Genomic DNA, 23,967 nt, shown 5'->3' on the forward strand with positions numbered 1-23,967 from the left:
AGCCACTGAGCTTTGGAAGTTATTTGTTAGGGCGCTTAGCATATTTTACAGATATGTCTTTTGCCAGTTGTGGTGTAAATCAAGCAGGAGCTGTTACTGCCTTAACTAATATGCTTATGACATGCGGTCCCACAAACTACAAGCTCATGTGTCAACTTGCACCTTGAATGATACCATGGGCAGCAAGCGGCTATAATCAAATTTGAGCTATTACATTTCGGATTCGATTTACATAATATAAACCACGTGGGGTGGAGAGGTTAGATCTAGAGCAGGAGAGGATGATTAGGTTTTTTAAACAAATTGCACATAGAAAGTATAATCAGGATTGGATTGGCTCAGGGAACAAGAAGGTCTTTTCTGCCAGGGTCTGGCCTTCGAGGTTTGAACAGACTCCAGGCTCATTCCCCGCAGCCCTTTCAGTCCTTCCTAAGCTAGTGTACTCTTTTTTATTTCCTTTATCGACTTACAAGATTTCATAATAAATTATTATTTTCATTTAAAGAGCATACCTATTTTAGAAAATACATTACTTGTGGTAATTTGCACTGCACTCTAAAGAGCAGTGGAAGAAATAAACTGTTGTAAATAAATACGTAATCGGAAATATATCTCACTTTAAAAGCTAACAGGTGTTTTCTTGTTTTGTAAATAGGTACCGAGTATTCCATGAGAAACCCTGTCCCTTACGCAATGCCCGTTCACTGGTGTGCACACGTGGGTTCTCGGGGATAATCCCTTAATAACAAGCCAAGGCCACCTCCACCCCTGCTGAGTTAATTCTGAGCGTGTGTCTCTCTGGAGATCTTTGCAGCACTTTTTCTTATTCTTATGGAAACCACAAACAGCAGGGCACAGTGAAAGGTGTTTCCTTCTCCTCACAGAAGCCCTAGGAATTACCTATAAAAAGAGGACGATTTAGATGTGCGATAAATACTAGTTTGCTTTTTACAACACTGATTTCCAACATCATATCATTTATCATTGCCATCACTAATTAGCAAGGACTCATTTCTGTATACATTGCTTTTTTGAGAATTTTCAGTCTATCGTCTATCAAAATGTACTTGACCTTCAGCTGCCAGAGTGGTAACCAGCTTTGAAGGAGCACAGGGCCTTCGGGGTGCCCACCTAGTCTCCCCGCAGCCTCCCCCTTGCCAGGGAGGGGGCTGAAACATCGCTGGCAGTTTCAAGGCCCCAACGTTTTATGGTTCCACTCGTACTTAGGGTGTAGAAAACCATAAGAGAAGATCAGTGCTGTCCTAAAAAAGGGAAAACTCATTTTTCAAATTCTATCACAGTGAGGTTCACAAGGGGGACTGGATTCTAAAGGCGATAAAAGTCCCTCTGAAGAGAGACGGGTCACATAAAATTATTTCACCTTTGGCAGAGCATTGGTGGGAGAGGGGACAACCGTAAACCCGGTTAGAAAAAATCAAATGAAATTTTAATGAATTCTTAAAGGACAAGTGCAGGCAGGCATAAAAGTTTATGATCCCTGAGAACCTCCGACTAAAGGGCGGTCTGCGCTTGCCCGCCACTCTTTTCCATGTGCCTCCACCGGGTTTTCATCAGAAAGATCAGGGGAGAGTTCGGAGAGACAAAAACTGAGGGATACTATAAAAGGTTTTGGGAATATTCTCAAACACCTGGCCCTGATTAAAAATTTTAGAACACTCCTTCAACTATAGCAGGATACGCATGATTTTCAAATGCCCACAGAGTATTCACCAGCCTTGAGCATATTGTGAGCTAAAAAACAAAGTCTCAATACGTTAGAAATAGTTGATCCCGTACACGGTGTGTGACTGACCACAATCGCATAAAAATATAAATTAATAACAAAACCATTTTGAAGTTCCTCAAATGTTATAATATTAAGAAAGATGTTTCTGAACCCAAAATTCAAGAAATAACTCAAAAGAAAAGTTAGGAAAATATTTGCTCTGGAGGAAAATGAAATGATAGTGTATCATTATACCTAAACTGCAGCTACAGTCCTGTCCAGTGGCCGACAGGTTTAAATGCCGGTATTGGAGGAGAAGGAAATTCTTAACCAATGGTATAAGCTTAGACTTCAAGTTAATAATAAAAAGCAAATTAGGGTCAAATTGAGCAGAAGAGAGAGTGTGGTAGAGAGGATACTAAAATTACCCCCAATGACTTATGCCATTGTATAATACACCCCCCGAGTGTGGACTGGAGCTGTAACTTGCTTCTCACTAATAGAATATGGCAAAGGTGAGGTGCCTGGATGGCTCAGTTGGCTGAACATCTGACTTTGGCTCAGGTCATGAGCTCATAGTTCGTGGGTTCGAACCCCATGTCAGGTTCTATGCTGACAGCTCAGAGCCTGGAGCCTGCTTCTGATTCTGTGTCTCCCTCTCTCTCTGCCCCTCCCCTGCTCATGATTTGTCTCTCTCTGTCTCTCAAAAATAAGTAAATGTTAAACAAAAATTAGAATATGGCAAAGGTGCTGAGATAGGATGCCTGGGATTATTATCTTATGTGGTAAAGGTGAAATTTTTGTGGATATAATTAAGATACCCGATTAGTTACTTTTAATGAAAAAAATACTATCCTAGTGAACCTGACAGAATTAGGAGAGCCCTTGAAAAGAGGGTGTAGGTTCAAAGACTCTCTGTGATTACTTCAAAAACAAAACAAAACAAAACAAGCAGCCATGTTGTAAACTGGCTAAGGACAGGGGTGGCTTCTGGTTGCTGAGGACCCAAGTTCGACAATCATAAGGAACTGAATTCTTCCAACTTGAACACATTTGGAAAAGGATCCCGAACTACAGATGAGAACACAGCTTGCTTGCCGTCTCGATTGCAGTGTTGTGTCCTGAATAGAGGACTCAGCTAAGCTCTACCGGTAGCCCTGAACCCAGCAATGTGTGAATGTGACAGCTTTGTCACATCCTCGGGAATACTTAAAATTCTCTGAGCTTTCATAATTGGCACTGGGCATGGAAGATGGTGCAGCCACTGTGCAAAAACAGTTTTAGAGTTTCTCAAAATGTTTAATATAAATTTACCATATATCCTGCCCCAACAATCTCACTTCGCCCAAGAGAAATGAAAAACACATGTCCACACAAAGGCGTAGATGTGAATGTTTAGAGGAACATTATTCATAATAACAAAAAAAGTGAAAATAATTCAAATGTCCATAAGTAAGCCAATGGATAAGCAAACTTTGGCCTATCTATAAACGGAATACAGCTTAGCAATAAAAAAGATTGAGCTGGTGATACAAACAGCAACATACATAAATCTCAAGATAATCATTCTAAATGAAAGAAGCCAGACAAGAAAGAGTACATGTGGTTGTACTCCATTTATATAAACTATAGAGGATGGAAACTAACCTAGAGTGACAGAGAGTGTATCAATCACTTGTCTGAAGATGACATGGTGATAAGGAGATATTTTTATTATTTTAATTGTGAGGCTGTTTTTACAGGTGCATACATATATCAAAATACAGCAAGACCTTGAATTGTGACTAATTTGTTCTGAGAGTGTTCCACAAGACAAACAAACATTTCTAATAAATTTTAACCTGATAAATCAGTGACATCTTGCAATACAAGTAGTACGTGATACAGAATATCACATGATCACACTGAGCCAATGGTTCTTGAATTTTGCTTTGATATACAAGCACTTTGGATTACAAGCACACTTCCAGAATGAATTCTGTTCACAAACCAAAATTTTACTGCATATAAAATTTAAGCACATGCAATTTACGGTAGGGATGCCTGGGTGGTTCAGTCCATTATGCGGCTGACTTTTGATTTTGTCTCAAGTCATGATCTCACAGTTAGTGAGTTGGAGCTCTACATCCGGTTTAGTCAGTGCTTCAGATCCTCTGTCTCACTCTTTCAGCCCTTCCACCATGCATGTGTGCATGTGCTCTGTCTCTCTCAAAAATAAAGAGATGTTAAAAAAAAATACATACAATGGAACATAAGGCAACTATACCTCCCCAAACTGTAAAAAAGCGAATTAACTTCAAAAACTTATTCAACACATGACATGCCAGATAGGAATAAAAAAAATAATAATTAGTTTTGAAAAATGAAAAAAAATAGTACTGAACCACAGAAACAGTGATATAATAAATATACATTGTTTTATGCCCTTAAACTCATTAACATAGGAAGCACTAAAATAATAAATATGGGGCACCAGAGTGGCTCAGTTGGTTAAGCGACCGACTTGGCTTAGGTCATGCTCTGACGGTTCATGAGTTCAAGCCCTGCTTCAGGCTCTGTGCTGACAGCTCAGATCTGTGTCTCTGTCTCTCTCTGCCCTCCCCCACGATGTTCTGTCTCTCCCTCTCAAGAATAAATAAACATTAAAAAAATTTTAAAAAAATAATAGAGGAAATAAATGAAACCAAAGGTGGTTTGACAATATGAATAACTTTGAGAAGGTTTTATCTAGATTAATTGTAAGAAAAAGAGAAAAGATACAAATTAAACGTAGCTTACATGGGCAATGGAACATTAATGTAGGTAATAATTCTATGCCCATAAGTTTGATAATATGGGAAAAATAAGTTTGCAAGTTACGAGCTCCAAATTTCACTTATAAATAAATATAAATAAATTGAGTAGTTTTGAGCCTTTTAAATATATTGGAACTTGTAATTTAATTTCTTTCACAAAGAAAACCCCAGTTCAAATGGTTTCAATGGTAGAATCAATAAAACATCTAAAGACAAATAATTCCAATTCTACAATAATTATCCAGAAAATTAAGGACAAAACATTTTCAAACTCATTTTGCAGAGTTACTCTGATAACAAAACATGACAAAGCTATTACCAAAAAGAGAAAACTACAATTTTCTCAATGAAACAGACCAAATATTCTTAAGAGAATATTAGTGAACTAAATACATATATTTATGAATATGTGTGTATATATGTGTATGTATGTATACATATATATACATATATATATCACATGAGGAGTATGACTACATAATGAAATTATATCCTGAGCAAGAAGGGTTTATTAGAGCATTTAAAGTTAGTTTGGTATGTGAAAATTGATCCGTGCAATTCACTATATCAATAGACTAGAAAGGAAAAACTATATGATCTCCTCAATACATCCATAAAAAGCATTTGAAAAGATTCAACCTCCACTAGTTAAAAAAGGTAAAAAAAAAAAAGTTAATTCATTAATTAAAAATTAAAACTAAAAACATAAGAGAATTTATTCAACCCAATAGAAAATCTTCTTTTAAAATCATACAGCTAGCATCATGCTAAATGATGAAGGAATAAAGTTTTCTTCTAACATAAGAAACAGAGAAAGAAAACTCACTTATCATTCTACTCTATGTGCTACTGGAAGTCCTACTCAGGGAAATAAGATAAGGAAAAACAACAACAAAAGAACTTATATATATCAGAAAGAAAAGATAAAGTCCTATTTGCATACATGATAGCCTACATAAATAAGCCTGAAGCATCCACCAAAATGCTACTGTAACTATTAGTAAATTAAGGAAACTTGACAACATAAAATCAAATATATTTCTATACACTAACAACAGACCATAGGAAATTGGAATTATAAAATAACCCATTTACTATAACATCAACAAATCAGAAATACTTAGGCATAAATGTGAAAAAAAATAGAAAAGTTGCCCAATGACAACTAAAAATTTTTTCTAAGAAAAATTCAACAAATGGAAAGATACACACCATATTTATGGATTGTAAGACTCCATATTTGAAAAATCATACACCTTCAAATCGACCTAGGGTTCCGATATAATTCCAGCATGTATTAGAAAACATAACAAGATGATTCAAAAATTGTCATGGAAATATGAAGGACCTATAAGTGCCCAAACACTTCTGTGAAGAAAAATAAATGAACTATCTGATTTCAAGATTTAATATAAAATTACTGTATGCAAAGTAAAATAGGATGGGGCTCCAACATGGCTCAGTTGATTAAGAGTCTGACTTTTGATCTCAGCTCAGGTAATAATCTCATGGTTTGTGAGTTCCAGTCCTGCATCCGGCAATTATCCTGGGTGGACTTGAGGTATAAAGTGAGCCTTTAAAAGCATCTGGGTTCTTCGTGGATAGATAGATTTGAAGCTTGGGAGAGATTTGATGTGAAGAGGATTTCCAAAAGCTGACTTGGGAAATCGAGAGGGTCAAAAGCAGGCAATTTAGGCAACTTGTAGAAGAAACTCAGTAAGAAACTTCCTCACTGACAACCAGTGAGAAAATGGGGTACTCATTCCTATAACCGCAAGGAATTGAATTCTGCCACAAACATGAGAGCCTAGAAGACCATCAGCTTCAGATGAGAACATAGCCTAAATAATACCTTGATTTTTGTGTCGTGATATTCTGAGCTGAAAATCAGGACACAATGTACATATACTTCTAACTTACCTAACTACTAAAGGTGGTTGGTTTTAGCTGCTAAATGTGTGGTAATTTATATTCAAAAATAGAAAACTAATATGGTGACCTTTGGCTAGGCAAGATTTTCTTAGGATATAAAATGCATAAATCACATAAAAAATGTTGTATCGCATTTCATCAAAATCAAATACTTCTACCTCTTTGAAGATACAAAAGAAATTAAAAGACAAACCACAGCCTGCAATATACTATTGGCAAATGCATAATAATAAAAATTGTTATATTAATACAGGAACATTTAAAAATCCAATAAATTAATACACAATACTCTAGAAATGAACAAAGTTTGGGGGCCTGGATGGCTCAGTTGGTTAAGCATCCGACTCTTGATTTCAGCTCAGGTATGCTCTCACAGTTCCTGAGTTCAAGTCCCACATCAGGCTCCACACTGGCTTGTGATTCTCTTTCTCTCCCTCTCTCTCTGCCCCTTCCCTGCTCCTCTCTCTCTCTCTCTTTCTCTAAATAAATAAACTTTTTTTTTTAAATGAGCAAAGTTTTTGAAAAGGACACTTCATCAAGGAAGGCATGAGAATAACCAAAAAGCACATGAAAAGCTGATCAATATCATTAATCATCATATAAAAACAAATCAAAACCAGCACTAAGTACACATCCAGCAAAATGGCTAATTTCTTTTCATAAAAACAACACAAATTAAAAATACTATTATAAAATTTTACTTAAGTATCAGATGTTGATCCTCCAAGAATATAAAACTAAAAAGTTGTTGGTATGGCTATTTTATGCCTTTTGAAAAATCCCATGTTCTTTTATAATAAGCCCAAAGATTCTGGTGTTGGAATTCTTCTGTTCTGCAGGTCAGATGTGGATCTGAACTCTCATATGTGTGTTGTTTCTGTTTCATACCATGTGAGGCAAATATGAATGTTAAACTCCTTTAAATTCTCAAAATATATCTCAAAATATTCATACACATATATATTCACATATATATTTATACAAACACGCTCACACCAAATACTTGTGAGCATCATAGATGATTGGTAGATTGGATATAATATAGAGATGAAATAAATGTTTATATTTTAGCAATACAGGTAACTTCAAACATAATATTAGCCATCCCTGCTGTGGCTTTCATAAACTCAATTTGTATTCCATGAGTACTGAGATAGATTCATACATGAAGTTAACTCATTCTCCGGAAGGAATTTGGTGTCTGCTGTTGAAATAATTTACCACGAGAATCTCTTGGAGAGTGGCTACTAGTGAAGGAAAATGTTAGTGTTTCAAATCCTGAGTCACTGACCAGGCCAAGTACTGTCTTACCCTTATTCCCGTCTGCAGTTTGGAAGGTCTTGGGGGTCTAGTAGAGAAAGTAACTTCTCTGTAGAGTGGGGAGGAATACATAAGGAAGTGTTTCACAAGGAAATGATTTGAAGAAGTCTTTTTTGAGTAGAATTTAAACGGATGGGAGAATGGAATGAAAGACATTATTGCTATAACAGAGAGCAAGAAAGGAGGATTTTGAACTGAGAACTTGCAGGGCATGAATGTAACGGAGTACTGGAGATGACTGGGAAGAGTGGGCACCATCTTGGCGGGTGATGAGGTTGGAATTAAAGCCGGTTGTGGAAGCCTCAGATTTATAGGCAAACCAAGAATGAACTTTATCCTGAAGACAAGGGAGGACTATTTAGGACAGTTTAAATTGGTCAGTGATTTGGAAGCCGCAGTTTTGCAAAGTAAAATCATTTATTAATGCTAGAACTGAATCTCAGTCTCATGTGTCATAGTCATAGCCATGTTCAAATTCATTTGTAACCGCTGGGCTCTTGGGCCACAAAAGAACATTTCTAATCTGATAATATATGTTCACCTCCCTCTTGCTCATTAATTTAAGTGCATTTGCATTTTAATGTGTCCTCAAAACATATCATGGATTTAAGTAATGAAATGATTCTAGATAAGGCAAATAACGGTATTGTGTAAATCCGTAAAGGGTGCATTTCAGCAGAGTTAAGTATATTCACATTATTGTGAAACAGATCTCTAGAGCGTGTTCATCGTGCAAAACATGAAACACAAAGGTCTTTTTTCCTATCTTCACCAATCTCCTGGTAATCGCATTCTGCCTTATGTTTCCATGAATTTGACTGTTTTAGATAATTCATGTCAGTGGAATTATACAGTGTCTTTTTGTGACTCGCTTATTTCTCTGAATATTTCTTTTGTCAACTCTACTAATTATTAGCAATGTAGGAAAACCCTTTTGATTTGAGTGTTGGCTTTCCAACAAGAGAGTCATGTGACTCCACATTATAAGAAATATTTCCCTTCTGTATTTGATAATGACATATTTGTTGTAAGAAAGTTTAATTAATTATAGCAGCTGAAGTCCCATTTTGAAATAAAGATTATATGGAAGGGATGAATCACTGGGTTCTACTCCTGAAACCAGTACCACACTCTATGTTAACTAACTTGAATTTCAATAAAATTAATTAATTGATTAAAGATCATATGAAAGGTTTCAGTGCTATTTCTGTTGGTATAGATTTAATAGCTTAGTAATTAAGTCAAGAATATTTATCAAGTTTCTGCTATACTTCAGGCACTGTTTTATGGTCTAGGGATATAGCTTTGACTACACAGCTTTTATTAAGTTTTTATTAAAGAAAAGTGTGGTAATAATTAAGATAGAAGATGATAGATATTGAATCATCAGGTAATAACAAATAGTATGAGGAGATGGTGTAAAACTGAGATTGCCATTAAAAGAAGGAGCCAGCCAAAAAACAGTAGGGCAGAAGCAAGGCAACCCAGGAAGAGCAAAGAGCTACCACGCAGAAGTCCCTATGACCTATGAGTCTCTAGGAAAACCAATAACAATATATTTGTACTGTTAAACAAAAATCTCTGTATCAGACTAAATGTTCTTGCCTTCATTCTTGTGGTGAATAATTTCCCCTTGAATTGATATTATAGAAAAGTCTCTATCAGTTTATGCAAGTAGGATTCAACATTTCACTCGTTCATTGTCTCTGGCTTTAGACTCACCAACTCTGTTTCTTAGCCTTGCTGAGCTACTCTTATTGGAAGAATAAAATTAGATGCTATTGAAAAAAGGAATGAATATGCTACAAATCATTATTTAAAGAGCAGCTTACATCATTAATTATTTTTAGTAGCAGTAGTCTCAGTAGTAGTGGCACTAATAATAGTAGTAGTAATTATGAATTATTATTTCCAGATTGAAGTCTAATTCAAAGCACATTGTAGCCTAGCATCACAGGCTTTCAAAACGGAGAGGAACCCTTGAGATATTCTAATCACATTCCTCACAGAAGAGACTAGACCAGGCCAATCAAGTGACTGATTACATTCTATGAAGGATGTTGCATTCAGGAGGACAATCATGGCATGCAGTCAAGGGTAGGCAGTGTCTGTGAATGGAGGAGTGGCTGCCTATCTAGCTGTCTTACCTAGACGGGGATTGAAATTGAGACTCCTGCTCTCCCCATCCTTTACATCCATCACTGGGAATAGAATTTGACTCTCCATTGCCAAGTGTTCTCTGGGAATAGCTGGCAGATTTGCTATGCAGTTCAGCATAGATACCAGCCTCTGGAGAATGTGGCAGGCAGATGAACTTGGAGTCTGCTTTAATTAAATCTCTGGAGGATCCCAATTACTAGGAGGAACCACTGCTCACTTCTTTTGGATATTTGCATATGTAGTCAGGATCAAAGGCGTTTGTAGATGCAAATACCTGTACAACAAACATTACTTGTCTTTAGGGTCTCAATCTCCCCGGAGAGTTTTCCAAGAATAAAGCTGGGAGTGGTACATGCAGCCCTTCTAATACCTATTACCAGAGTCCCAAGTGTACCTTGTCTCTCTGTTTACCTTGAACGAGACTCTGCGGCAATGGGGCTAAATTATCAGTCATCTGGAATTGAGGTCATTTGGTGGTGTTAACCAAAAGAAAAAGGAAGAAACAAAGACAGTGCCGTTCAAAGGTAAAGGAGGCTTTATTCTAGGCACCATTATAAATTAGCTATATGAACTCACACAAGATCTTTAACCTTGTTGAACCTCAGGGTTGTTTTTTTCCCCCCGCAGTTACAAAATGGATATAATTACACCAAATTTCAAAGTCATAAATGTAAAATTTACTTCTTCCTAGATTTGGTTCCAAAATATTTGGATCCCTTGTACTTTTTGGAATCAAGATAAAATTACGTTAAGGCTCTGGGCAGGCTGTTTGGCTTGTTTGGCCTCAGATTCATTCCTTAACCATTCTCTGCTCTGCTCTCTGAAGAGGCAGAACAGTCCAGGATCGAAGCCCACACTGCTGGGCCGGCTAGCTTCTGTCTGGGTTAGGTCAATGGGTGGCACCATTAGAAAACTGGAGAAGAGAAGAACTGAAGCTATTCTCTATGTCCCTTTCAGCTTTGGGCAGGATTGCTGACAGCAGCTGGTATCTTAGTGTCTCCTGGTGCACTTGGACCTGGGCCTCAGTAGTACCATCCTGTCCCTCTGTTCTACTAACGTTTGGGTGGAAATGACTTTCTGATGTTGCTCCTCTTGGATTATCTAAAATCACTCATTGATAAACTGTTGAGAAAGTAACAGATTTTGTGGACTGGATCCAGAAGAATAATAAAGCACTGTGCTTCAGGATGAGGATATATGCTAATCCTTGGTACATTAGAGCTGTATTTTAATGCATTTTTTGAGCTGGATTCAGAAGGAAAGTCAGTAGTCTGAGCAGATTGAGAGGTCAAACAAGATGGTGTGTATTAAGCTAAGATCCCTAAGGAATAGAAACTTCAGTGGTAGCTGGGAATAAGAAAATGAGATACATGCAAATACATGTCTATCTTAGCCTTGACTTTTGACAAAATGAAGAAAAAGGAAAAGAATTCTACTATTCAAATTCCAAACATTCAAATTCTGAACTCTCACTATCCCTATGGCCCAACCAAATGCCAAGATGCAAACCAATCCAAGCCTCAGAGAAGCCTCAAGGGCAAAGCACCAAGAACTAATGGTTCATAAACAAAAAACACAAAGCACCAGTAAGCAAGCCTCCTTGAATGAGAGTCCAAATACATAACTCTGATGGCTTTGTAACCTGCCACCTAAGGTAAGAAGAAATAAGGACCCATGAACTCCTTCTCTATACTTTTGGTTAATCATAGACATACAAAAGCTTTTCATGAGACTTGAAGGTGGAGCAGTAGATGCTTACTCTCCAAAGGTCAGTTACATAGGCTTACTCATGTTTGGTTATTTTCAGGCTGACTTCTGTTGGCATAGGCAGCAGCCTACCTCATAACCTCTGTTCCCATGGCATCTCTTCTTTTAGTGTTTGTCTATCTATTTCTTATCTATCTATCTAATCTATCATCTATCTGTCTATCTATCCATCCATCCATCCATCCATCATCTATAATTCTATCCATCCATTCATCATCTATTTATATATCTATCTATTCATCCATCTATCCATCATCTATCTATCCATCCATCAATTATCATTCCATCCATGCATTTATCATTCTATCTATCTATCTATCATCTATCTATCTATCTCAAATCCAGGCAAGGTGCCAGGTTCTGTGGAAGCAGTGTCATTTCCTCCTGCTGTGGGTCATTCAAAACCACAAGGATAGATGTTAGGAATTCAGCAGTGTACTTTACTAGTTCCCACAATTTCAAAATGCCAAATTGCTATTATGACCTCTTATTCTACACAATTTCTAGTGGTTCTGCTTCTCTTGAGTGGACTCTCAATAATGAAATAACAAACCATTAATTAGATCAATGAAGACCTAACATGGATTTGTCAAAGATCATGAATAATTGTGAATTTAATAAGTTTAAAGTAATATGAGTAGCCATGGAAATTATGAAATAATTTAATTAGATTTAAGAACAAAACAACACTTTTAGGAATGAAAGCTGTAAAATCCCAAACTGGAAACTAAGTCTACATTTTTAACTAAGAATGTGTAAATTAAGAGGAAAAAATGATATACTACAGAACAGAAGGTGATGTTAATATGGAAATTAAGAGAAAGGAAAAATAGGGGCGGTTGGCTGGCTCAGTAAGTTAATTGTCTGGCTCAGGTCATGATCTCATGGTTCATGGGTTCAAGGGGTCATGCTGACAGCTCAGAGCCTGGAGTTGCTTTGGATTCTGTGTCCTCTTCTCTCTCTGCTCCTTTCTCTCTCTCTCTCTCTCTCTCTCTCTCTAAAAATGAATAAACATTTTAAAAGTAAAAAAAAGAAAGGAAGAACAGTGTGAGAAATAAAGTTAATTGTAGTCACATATACAGTCTTTCAGAAAATGGAAAAATAGAGCACACATTCAAAAACCAAAAATGAGCTACAAAAAAAGGAAAAATAGGTGTATGTTATCATGGTCATAGAAGTAACATTATAAGTAACACAAACAAACCAAACAAACATAAAAACATACACACATGAAGAGTAAACAAAACCTGGAGATCATTTTCTTTACATGTCCTACTGAATTTCTTATTTCTGAGGGATGAGGCCCTTCATCGAATGTAGAGAAATCCTGACTATTATTTCTTCAACACTGTACTGACTCTGAAATATCATTTGAACTTCAGATTCTTAGAAGTCATTCTTGACTGGGGCTCTCAGAGTCCTGCCTTGAATCTGTTCATGAAAACAGTAGGACAAGAATCCAAGAATGAACATCCATGGAGAATTGGGGAGAACTTCTCCTATGGTTATCTTCTCTCTAGCATTTTGTCTCCAAATTTCACTCTAGTCCTGAATACTGATGTCCATTTCTTTTACTTACTGATATTGCCAGTCTTTGTACATGCATGTGCCTGTGCACAAACATGAAGTACACACAGATATTTATAGACACATACGTATTTATACATGTAACAAAATATTGGTGAAATAATATAATCATATCAATGAAATAAGGAGGATTAACTGATTTGTTAAGAGTGAAAAATCAGATGGTTTCACAAACATGATCTAGCATGAAGGAATATGGAAGAACAAAAGAAGAATGCCTGAGGACAAGGGGTGAGGTCAGAATGGTTCTTTAAAAAAATAATAGACAAATATATATTAGGCAAACACAAGTAGAAGAACTGGCCAGAATTCAGACCAAAAGTGTGAAGGAACTTCATAATGCTAAAGGGGATGAGGCTTAAACAAGTATGAGTTATAAATACTTATGTACACAATAGCACAGCCACAACTTTTATAGGACAAAAAAGGTCAATGACAGGAGAAATAAATAAAACACCCTAAATATTGACTATTTCAATTCTCTACACTCCAAGATTTTAAAAAACAGAATGAATATAGATTTAAATTATATAATGAATTAGATTTGTAGCAAATTCTGAACAAGCTTTTTAAGTATTTAAGAAATTGATGTGGAAATGTTGAGGTTCAGAGTGAATGGTCATAAAAGAATTCTTGAAAGATCTTCGGTGCAAAAACGTGGTTCTATTAAAGCACAGGGAGAGGGCCAATGTGCAGGCAGAGCTGCAGGGAGTGGGGGTGGGGTGAGTGTTATTTACTTTCAAGTTGGGAAGGGGTCAGGGATAGTGTAAATCTCTAAGGGATTTTGGAAGCAAGGTTTCCGGGACCTTGAGGAGACCAGCTATTGTTAGAAAAAGGTCATTTATTACTGTCTAATTAAAGCCTTAGTCCTGAGACCCTTCACATGTATATCAGTGGGCCATATGCTTGGAGGACGATTGCTAACATATGCTTGGGAGGTAGAGATAATGGAAGTTTCTAAAAGATTTTTTATTTTTTATTTACTTTTTTAAAAGTTTATTTAGTCAGTTTGAGAGAGAGAAGAAGAGAGAGAGAGAGCAAGCACAAGTGGGGGAGGAGCAGAGATAGAAAGAGAGAGAGAGAGAGAGAGAGAGAGAGAGAGAGAATCTCAAGCAGGCTTTGCACTGCCAGCACAGAGCCTGATGTGGGGCTTGAATTACAAACCACAAGGAATGATCTGAGCCGAAACCAAGAGTCGGACACTTAACCGACTGAGCCACTCAGGCATCTGCAAAAAAGTTTTATATGTTAAAGGAGACCTATAGGATCCTGGAGGTCAGAATAATATAAAGGTAAAGTTACCTTTTGCCCTCAGCAAAGTAATCACAGATGAGTTCCAGAGGAATGTCACTTTCCTGTTTCAAGGTCTTGTCAGTGGGCTCTAAGTATAAGGAAATTTAAGTTTTTCTTTTGCTTGTTTCCCACATCAGAAACATTTATAAAGATTACCATAAATTAGACCACAAAGAAAACTCTAATACTTTTCAAAAAGAAATAGTACAAATAATACTTTCTGATCACAATGAAATAAACAGGAAAAAAAAAACACACCAAAAATGTTTGTTTGTTTTTTTAACCTAGAATATTTTGGAGAGGTTTTGTTTTGTTTTATTTTGTTTTGTTTTGTATTGTATTCATATCTTTGTTTTTCATACCAGCCAGTGAACAAAAACTAGTCAGTATTCTGCTCTCTGAATACAGTTTTGTTAAAATAGACAAACTAACAAACAAAACACTATAACTGGACAACTGGTTGAGAAATACAGAATCACTAGTTGTGAGCTTTGGAGACACATGTAAAAGAACCAAAGCATAGTAAGAAAAGAGCTTGAGATCTTACACGGGTAAAGAGCTCCTGTGGAACCAAAAGAAATGAGTTGAAAAACAAGAATTTAACATATTAATTGTCATTTAGACCAGCATCCTCTGATTTTTTTCAGGGCCAAAGTTTATGCCAAATTTGTGCTAGCAATACATTTTTAATAAGTTTTTGAAACATCTAAAAGTGTTATTTTGTGTATTTTATCAAACAATTAGAGTTATGTTTACTGTATCATAAAGGATGAAAAAATATTCACTACCTATAATTTTAAGAAAGGACAAGAATAATGACTATTAAAGCAATTCCAAACACACTAATTAGCTTGCAGGAAAAGATCTCTCTGTCTGTCTGTCTCTATCCTGGTGGATTTGATAATAGTCGGTTCATTGGAAGACCTTCTTACCAGCAGAAAGTTCTGTTTAATGCTAGAGTATTCCCACATGTTGCCAATCAGCCAAAAGAGCAAAGGAGTTACACAGAATGGATAGGGTGGTTATTAAAAACAACTCCTCAGAAGATCCAGATCAATATATGTATCTATTTTTATATAAACTAAGGTAGCTACTTGATGTACAGTGGAAAGGGTCAGCAGAAAGGGCTCACATATCTCTTCTGGAAAATGTAACATACTACTTGAAAAGGAGACATCCAGAGCCAACGGCCATTTGCAGCCTATTGTTGAATTATGCAGTGGGCACCATTAAATGGCTCTGTGATCATCAGCAAATTTATATCTGTATTTCTCTGCCACCTAATTTGTTAAGGTTGGTACCATTAAATTATTGTTTCAACATTTATAAAACTGCAGATACACCTTTGTGAGTCTCATTTAGTCTGACTGGCTGCAGGTAAAAGGTGGAACATGGAATATTGTTCTTCATAGAGAAGTAGATCATAATTTTTATAAAAATTAAAGCCTTTCCAATATCTATGAAAATAATTATAATTTAATAATTATAGTTAGCTATTTCTCAATAGTCAAAGAGAGCCTTTTTCAAAAGTGGTTTCAGGAGAGATTTAAACTCTAATGTCTTAGTATCAATTATGTGTAATGAATTAGCTTGTTTTGTATGGAAAGTCTGGATCACTTATCTCCCTTATGTCAGACTTTATTGGCAAATAAATTAACCTGGCAAAAACTGAAGACTTAAAGAAACAAAGGCTCTTGATCTACTGGTTAGGAAGGAGTGGATTCACACAGATTTTACTTAAAAGTCTTTAAATACTTAGCACAGTGAGCCACAAAAAAAAACAAAACAAAACAAAACAAAAAACTCCACTCATCGTTCTCCAAATAACAGCCACTATTGAGTCAGGAAATAATCATTTAATGACATATTTGGAAATTTTTAAGGTATGAAAATATATAGAAATTTATATCAAAAGACTAAGAATTTTAAAAATTATATAAGTGTAACATAGAAATACTGTATTTAATTGATCATTCCTTTCATTGAAAAGTGCTTATGTCTTCTAAAACTTAGGAATCATGCTCTAGCTTGAGAACTTGAGACTACGTCTTATGTTTTCTCTTAAAGCACGCATGATTGTTTCAGAGATAAGAATGTAAATAATTATAACACTAAATATGATATGATATAATTGAGAATGAAATAAGTGTTACAGGATTATACAAGATACAGTAAAAAATACTGCTATTAGCCGTATTAATTTGGACCATATGAAATTGTAGATCTTTGGTGCTTTTGACCTAAAGAAATTACATTTGTAGGTGGCTCAATCTAACATTATTGGTTCTCATAGTGTTAAAATTGAGCCTGATCTTGAAAAATGATATATGGTTAGAATTAGGTTCTGTAGCAAGTGACCCAAATATTATAGTGATTCAAACAAGATAGAAGAGCATTTTTCTCTATATTAAATTGATTTTGGAAGTAGGTGATTTAGGGCTGCTCTCTGTTCTGTACCACAAGTTCCTGAAAACCTTGGTCCCTCTCTTTTAATACTGTGATGTCTGATCCTGGTGTGACCCTCAGTTCCTCCATTCTAGAAAGCAGTAAGAATGCATTGATGATATAGAGGTGCAGAAGATGCTTGGCAACTGACACTTAAGGAAAGTTTCAGAAGGATGCCACATGATATGAGACATATTGTTGCCCAGAATCTAACTACAAAACCTTGTTTAAGCTCATAGGATGCTGGGAAATGTAGTATTTTGTAGGCAGCAATGTACGACAAAATAATTCTATAATTCTGGCACTACAGAAAAAATGGAGCATGGGAATTATAGATGAATCACTAAAGAGTAGTTTATTAGTTGTATGAAAAATGGGAAAAGGCTGGCAGGAAAAGCAAAAACATCTGCAAAGATATAAAATGTTAAAAGTATATGGAACATTCGAATAACCATTTTCTTTTATTAAATAAAATTTGTATTGATTGGAGTAATCTCAAGACCCCAAGATCAAGAGTCACATGCTCTTCTGACCAAACCAACCAGGTGCCCCCACATAACTATTTTATCAAGAAAGAGCCAAATCTACATCAAGGTAAATGGAAAGAGTTGTATTTGAAACAACAGGAATACATCATAGAGTAGAGTCTTATATGTTGGGCTAAGTCATTAGAATTTATACCATCTTCAATAAGGAACTATAGAAGGATGATGAGCCTGTGGTTAAGTGAACAGATTTGAATTTTAGGAAGATCACTTGGGCTACAGTTTGGAAGAAGAATTGGAAAAAGACCAGAGTAAAAGAAAGAGTTAACATATGTTTACCTTGGAAGCTAATGGGCTAATTTCCCAAACCCATTGCCCTTTAAAAATACATTTTAAAAAAATAAAGTAATAAAAATATGAAAGATACAATAACTACCAAATGCTCAGTTTATTCCTTATTTGAATTTAAAAAGTTGGAACTTTAAGCAACCTTAATACAGAAAGAGCAAGTAAAGTAGGTGCTTAGGGCTATAGAATTATGGTCCACTTTAGAGTCTAATATCATAGGTAAAATATATATTTCTTAGTTTCTACAATTAAGTTTACAAAAATATCAACAACCTGAGATATTAAAATGATTCTTTTTTATGTGAAATGTTGCTGTTTAAAACCCTGTTGATGTTTTAAACACAGTGGTTTTTGTAAATATTTTGATCAGAATCTTATTTGACAAAGTAATTCTTTGGAAGTCAAACATTTTAGAGGTATTGCAATCTAGCTATTCTCTAGTTTAAGAATTTTTCAAAAGACACCTCTTCATTTCTCTTTAATTCCATAATATAACTAGCTGAGGCAGGCCAGAAGAAAGTGTTGAAGGAGAAATGATCTAAAATTTGAAGTTATGTTGTTGATGGCTGTTTGGACATTTGACTCTGTTGTTGTATCTAAAAGCCAATAGACTAGTTCATAAAACTGATTGCAGAGCACATTTCAGAACTAATAAAACAAATTGACTATTGATGATGTGCACAGGGCAAATCCAATTACATCCCACAAAGCTTTATATTGCTCTATTTCTTCTTTAATGTTTCCTATTCATTTATTTCAATTTCAAGTTTGGGTAACAAGCCCAGAAAAGATGTAGTGTGGGCACGCAGAGAGTGGCTGGAACTTTAGAAATAGAAGTTGCAAGTGAAATTCTGGGTCTATTCTTTGTGGCTCTGTGTCTGGACACATCATTTAAACTATCTTAGTTTCAAATACATGGAATTAAGAGTACTGCCCTTTTTAAGTATTAAATAAAATAGCATATGCACACATTTTGTAAACTATAACATGTATAATTATATTTTACAAGTAAAATTGTCGTTACTAATTTAAGCAATGAATAAAGTATACATATAGAATATCAAGGGCCAATAAAGAAAAACACAGATAAAATTACACACATGCGCACACACAGACGTAGAGATTGCTTTCAGTCGGACCTTCTATCTGACTCACCTTGCTTTTTCCTAATGACATTTTGGAAGAAAACGATGGATTTTTCTTATCATACCTTTCCCAGAATTCGGCAGAACTCCACATGAGCGTGAAGACAGTATTTTATTTTTCATTGTACCCCTGCTACCTGCTGCATGGATGACAAATGTGACAGGGACGTCAGTGCTGCTGTTGGCACTGAGAACTATAATTAGCAGATACATACAAAATACCTTAATGACGGCTCCCTTCTGAATGCCTACACCTGCCGGACACCGTAATAATGAGCCTCATCTGCCACTTGAACATTGATCAAACGTCTCGCTGGGGCTTGAAAAATATGTGCTTCCGTTGTCATCACAGCCCGGGCACAACCCCACAAGCAGGATCGAGGGTACTGTGAAATAGTCAACATCTGCTGCTTCACCAAGCAGCATTTTGTTTTCGTTAATTCCATAGGCCTATTTGCATCTTCCTAATTTTCTTATGCTAGAGATTAATCATTCATGAAAATAATAATTACAAAACTCATTTAAAAGCTTAAAAAGAGGCAGGCTCCTTTTGATGGGCACTTCTTCTGAAAGAGGAGAAAAAAATCAACTCATGCTTAAAGGAACTTCAAAGCTAGATGTTCCAAAACTGGGATGGCCTCGATTTTTTTTCTCTAATAAAATTAGCGCTGCTGGTTATCACATATACAGTTGTAGGTGAAGCAGACATTGTATCTATCTCCAATTACTGTATGTTGGTAAGGAAATGGAAACAACTAGTTTGTTTGTTTGTTTGTTTGCAGATTATACTGGAAAGTAAAGCACAATAAAAAGAGCACAATAATATAACAAAACATAAGAACTGAAAAGAATGTTAAGAGTTCATTTTGCCAACTAGAATCTGTTTCCTAGAATAACACTTTGGCATCCCAATGACTTTTGCACTCAGTATGTGCTTTCAAACTGTCACGTCCATATTAAAAAACAGATTCCTTTTGTGGATAAATCTAAGTTTTAGAAAATGCTTCCTTACACTGAGCTCCAATGGGCCTTCCTACAATTTTGACTCTGTAGTCTGAAACTGTCATAAACTGCATTCAGTATGTCTTCTATGGAATCATTTCACTATTCAGAGAGCCCCCATGCAAGTCTACAAGTATATTCCCTGCTCAGGTCAGCATAGACGGGTCCTCGCCTGCACTTCTGAGTTTGTCACAGCCTCCTCTCCCTGTCCTTGGTTGTTTCCGTCTCTAGCAAGTCATCTCCCTAGATAGGCTCAGCTTCAAGATCATGTCTTCCTTGAGATGCTAGTGCAATTACTGTGGGAATACTGACATTTTTGCTTACAAATTTCATTTGGTTTCACAATAGAATACTCACAAAAATAACATGTTTAATTCATCATTTCAAAATAACCTCCTCATCTTATCTTCACCAACACTCTCTGAGGTAGGGATTGTTACCCTCAATTTACAAATAAGAAAATGGACTCTCAGACCAAATAAGGGATTTTCTATTAAAAGAGCACGTATCCTTTGTGAGTTTTTTCTGCAACTCAGGCACCAAGCAACGTCTCTTTTACCCTTCACAAGAAATCTTTGAATGAGCTGCTATTAATATCTTCATAATAGAGTTGGCAGAGTGAGTCACAAAGTGGTTAGAGACTGTCCCCGGGGTCACGGGCGGTAAGCAGCAAAGCTCTAGCCATCTGTACAGCAGTTGTGGAATTTTCATGAGGCATCTCATGAGTGGACCCCTTCCTCTGTGCCGAGCACCGTATTAGACACTAGAGGTGAGCACATTAACAAAACATAGTTTCTGCGAACGAGGTACTTTAGCATGAATAGTAAAGGGGTCTGCACATAAACAAACGCACTAAAATTTTGGTAGGACTCTCACAGATGAATGCACATCCTAAGGGTGTGGACTGTGGTGCAATAGAAACTGATGCTCAGTTTTATTTTACTAGGGTGGGCCAGCTGAGGGTTTAGAATAAAACGCAACTCCTAATGTTGAAACATAGGTTGGCATGATGTCTCTAGGTAGTGAATGTAGAAGCAACTATAGAATTTTCTGCACAAAACTGAGGGACTGTGAACTTGTTGATGTGACAGGGAAATTGCAAATGCTTCTGTTTTCCATGTGTTCTGGGGCTTGCTCACAGGTGAAGGGACAAAGTGAGTGACCCTAAGATCAGATAGAATATTGACAGGTGGCAACTGGATCGTAAAGAGCCTTCTCTCCTAGGGCCGAGGTTTAGAGAGTATTCATTTGGGAATCATTTAAAATATTTAAGCAAAAGAAACAACATGATTCATTGAAGAGCATTTATTCATATGAATTGAGCCCAATTTATTGAGGATAAAGCATCGTGCCTAGTGCTAGGAAATAAGTAATGACAAAAACCAGATAAAATATTTGTCTTGTGGAGGTTGTTTCTTATCCGCATTTTAGTCAGAGAATTTTGCGAGGGACAAGGTTGGAGACAAGGATGTTAATTTGAAACCAATGAAACTTCTCAAGTAATAAATATAAGCCTGAACTTTAGCATTGTAAGTGGGGAAGAAGAAAAAGTTATGGGGAGTTGAGATTTGCAGGGCTGGTAACTGCTAGCAGCTGAGGCTCAGGGAGAGCAAAGTCTTTCAGTTAGATCCAAGTCTAAACACAGGTGTATCTGCATTCCTTTTGTGTTTCTAATTCAATTTAAAAACATGTTGATACAGGTGGGTAGAAACATGAAATCTCCTGACAAATTACTAAAGATTTTATTTCTCCATGTAGATATTGCTACGGCATATGCTATATTTATTCCAATAGCTACAAAAAGGCATGTTTCACCGAAAAGAGGAAGATTCTTTTTGAATCTGAGTTATATATATATATATATATATATATATATTCCCATCTCCTCATGAGAAGAAGATCCCACAGGATCAGACGTGTGGGTCATAGACCGCCCAGAGAGTCTGTCATAGTTATTTTTCCTATGAGGGCGGCACTAGGAAGGCAGAGAGACTACCCTGCATATATTCATTTACTTGTATGTTTCTGTACAGTTACTTTTATTAGTTTCATCCATTCGTGTAAATTCACCCACTTTCTATTATCTAACATATTCCAACTCAAAATCGTTCCCAAAATCCAGGCTAGGCTTTCACATTGCTTGTTATTCATCACTCTTTAGATGTTCTATCAAGGTCCTAATGATAACATGCCAAATCGTCTCTGATTATTTCTCTATATCTGCTTTTGCTTCTGTTGAATGATTCTGTCATCATCCTCAATGATTTGGGATAATTTTTTTCTTCCTTACTGTACACTAGTATTTGGGTTTCAAATTCTGCACAGTGTTTGGGAGTGTTCTGTCTCAAGTCTTTGCCGTTCTTCATTACAATTACTTTCACACCCCCGTTGTATCCAAATTAAGCCATATGAAACTATATGTATCAGATCTTTACCTCCTTTCTCTTGCAATCCTCTTTAAATTCATTTTATCTCCAGTGGGGATTAATATTCCTAAACACAGAGAAAATTACCCTGCTTAAGACCAGTTAATGGATTCCTGCTGCCTGCAGAGTGTTGTTTCTATCATAAGTCTCACAAAATAGTCCTTCAGAATCCCTTTCCATCCTGCCCCTTCAGGCTTATCTCTTGCTTCTTCCTTTCACACACAGAGTAAAATGCTACATATGGATTACCCCTCCTCTGTAGAAATACCCCATGTCCTCCCATTGGATGCCTTTGCTCTCATCACATTATCTTCAACTACCTTAGAGTGGTGGAGTGGGTTTTGTCTCCCCAGGGCATGTCTCTTTGGCATGTGGATTATTTTGTGTTGATTGCTTTTGAGAGCTAGAAGGATTGGGAAGAACCTTTGGCATTCACCCTAACCTAAAAGAATTTAAATAGAACCTGCTCCAACAAGGGAACTATCACCATAGATAACTGTAGTACAATATGAACTAAGTATAGTAGACATAGAGCAAGGCCTGCTTTATCAAAGGGCTTTCTATGTCCTGTTGTTTCTAGATGGCCCAGCAAACATTGATGCATCAAACATTTAGTGTTCTCATTCTTCTTGTGAATGTCCTTCCTCCCTTTTGAAGCCCCAAAACTCTATCCCTTTATTCTTAGTCCATAACAACATATATCTCTCATTTTGGCTATCTGAAGAATCTCTCATGTTTTTCATGCATACAGAATTAAATTTGATTTTCTCCTGCTAATTTGTCCCATGCCAGTTGAATTATTAGACCAGTCAGGAGGATCTTAAACAGTAGAGAAAAGTGTTTCCTCCATAACATCAACAAGAAGGAACTTCTTCTCCTGAACTTTTTTAAAGTTTATTTATTTATTTTGAGAGAGACAGAGAGAAGGAGTATGTGTGAGAAGGGGAGGGGCAGGCTAATAGCACAAGGCTGGACATGGGTCTTGATCCCAGGAACTGTGAGGTCATGACCTGAGCTGAAATCAAGAGTAGGACGCTTAACCAACTGAGCCACCCAGGTGCCCCTCTCCTGAAAGTCTTTGTCTTTCCCTTATATAGCATTTCATTACTTTTATTACAATTTTTATGTGTCTGTTTTTTTCTTCCATTTCCTGAGAAGAGATGCTGTCCATGTAGTTTGGCATCTCCTGTGACTACTAATATGTGTCCGACAAAAAATATCCACTGAATATCTGCTTATTAAATTAATAATATGTTAGTTAATGAGTTTATCATAATAATGCCAGAGACAAACTTATTACAAATTTACGAAACAGACATTATGTTCAAAACTCATGAAAAATGTATATAAATAATACATTTTATTATATGCCTTTGCTGATATATTTTGATGTAGTCTAGATGTATTTACAAACCAAAAGCATAGAATTGCATCTTCAATGATGGCAGTGTCTTCACAGTTACCTTTTTGGTTTTCACTGGATTAGGTTTCAGAACACAAGAGAGCATTTTGTTCACCTGCCATTCAAAATATGGT

Source organism: Suricata suricatta, chromosome 14 (genome assembly GCF_006229205.1).
Source record: "Suricata suricatta isolate VVHF042 chromosome 14, meerkat_22Aug2017_6uvM2_HiC, whole genome shotgun sequence".
Taxonomy (NCBI): Eukaryota; Metazoa; Chordata; class Mammalia; order Carnivora; family Herpestidae; genus Suricata; species Suricata suricatta.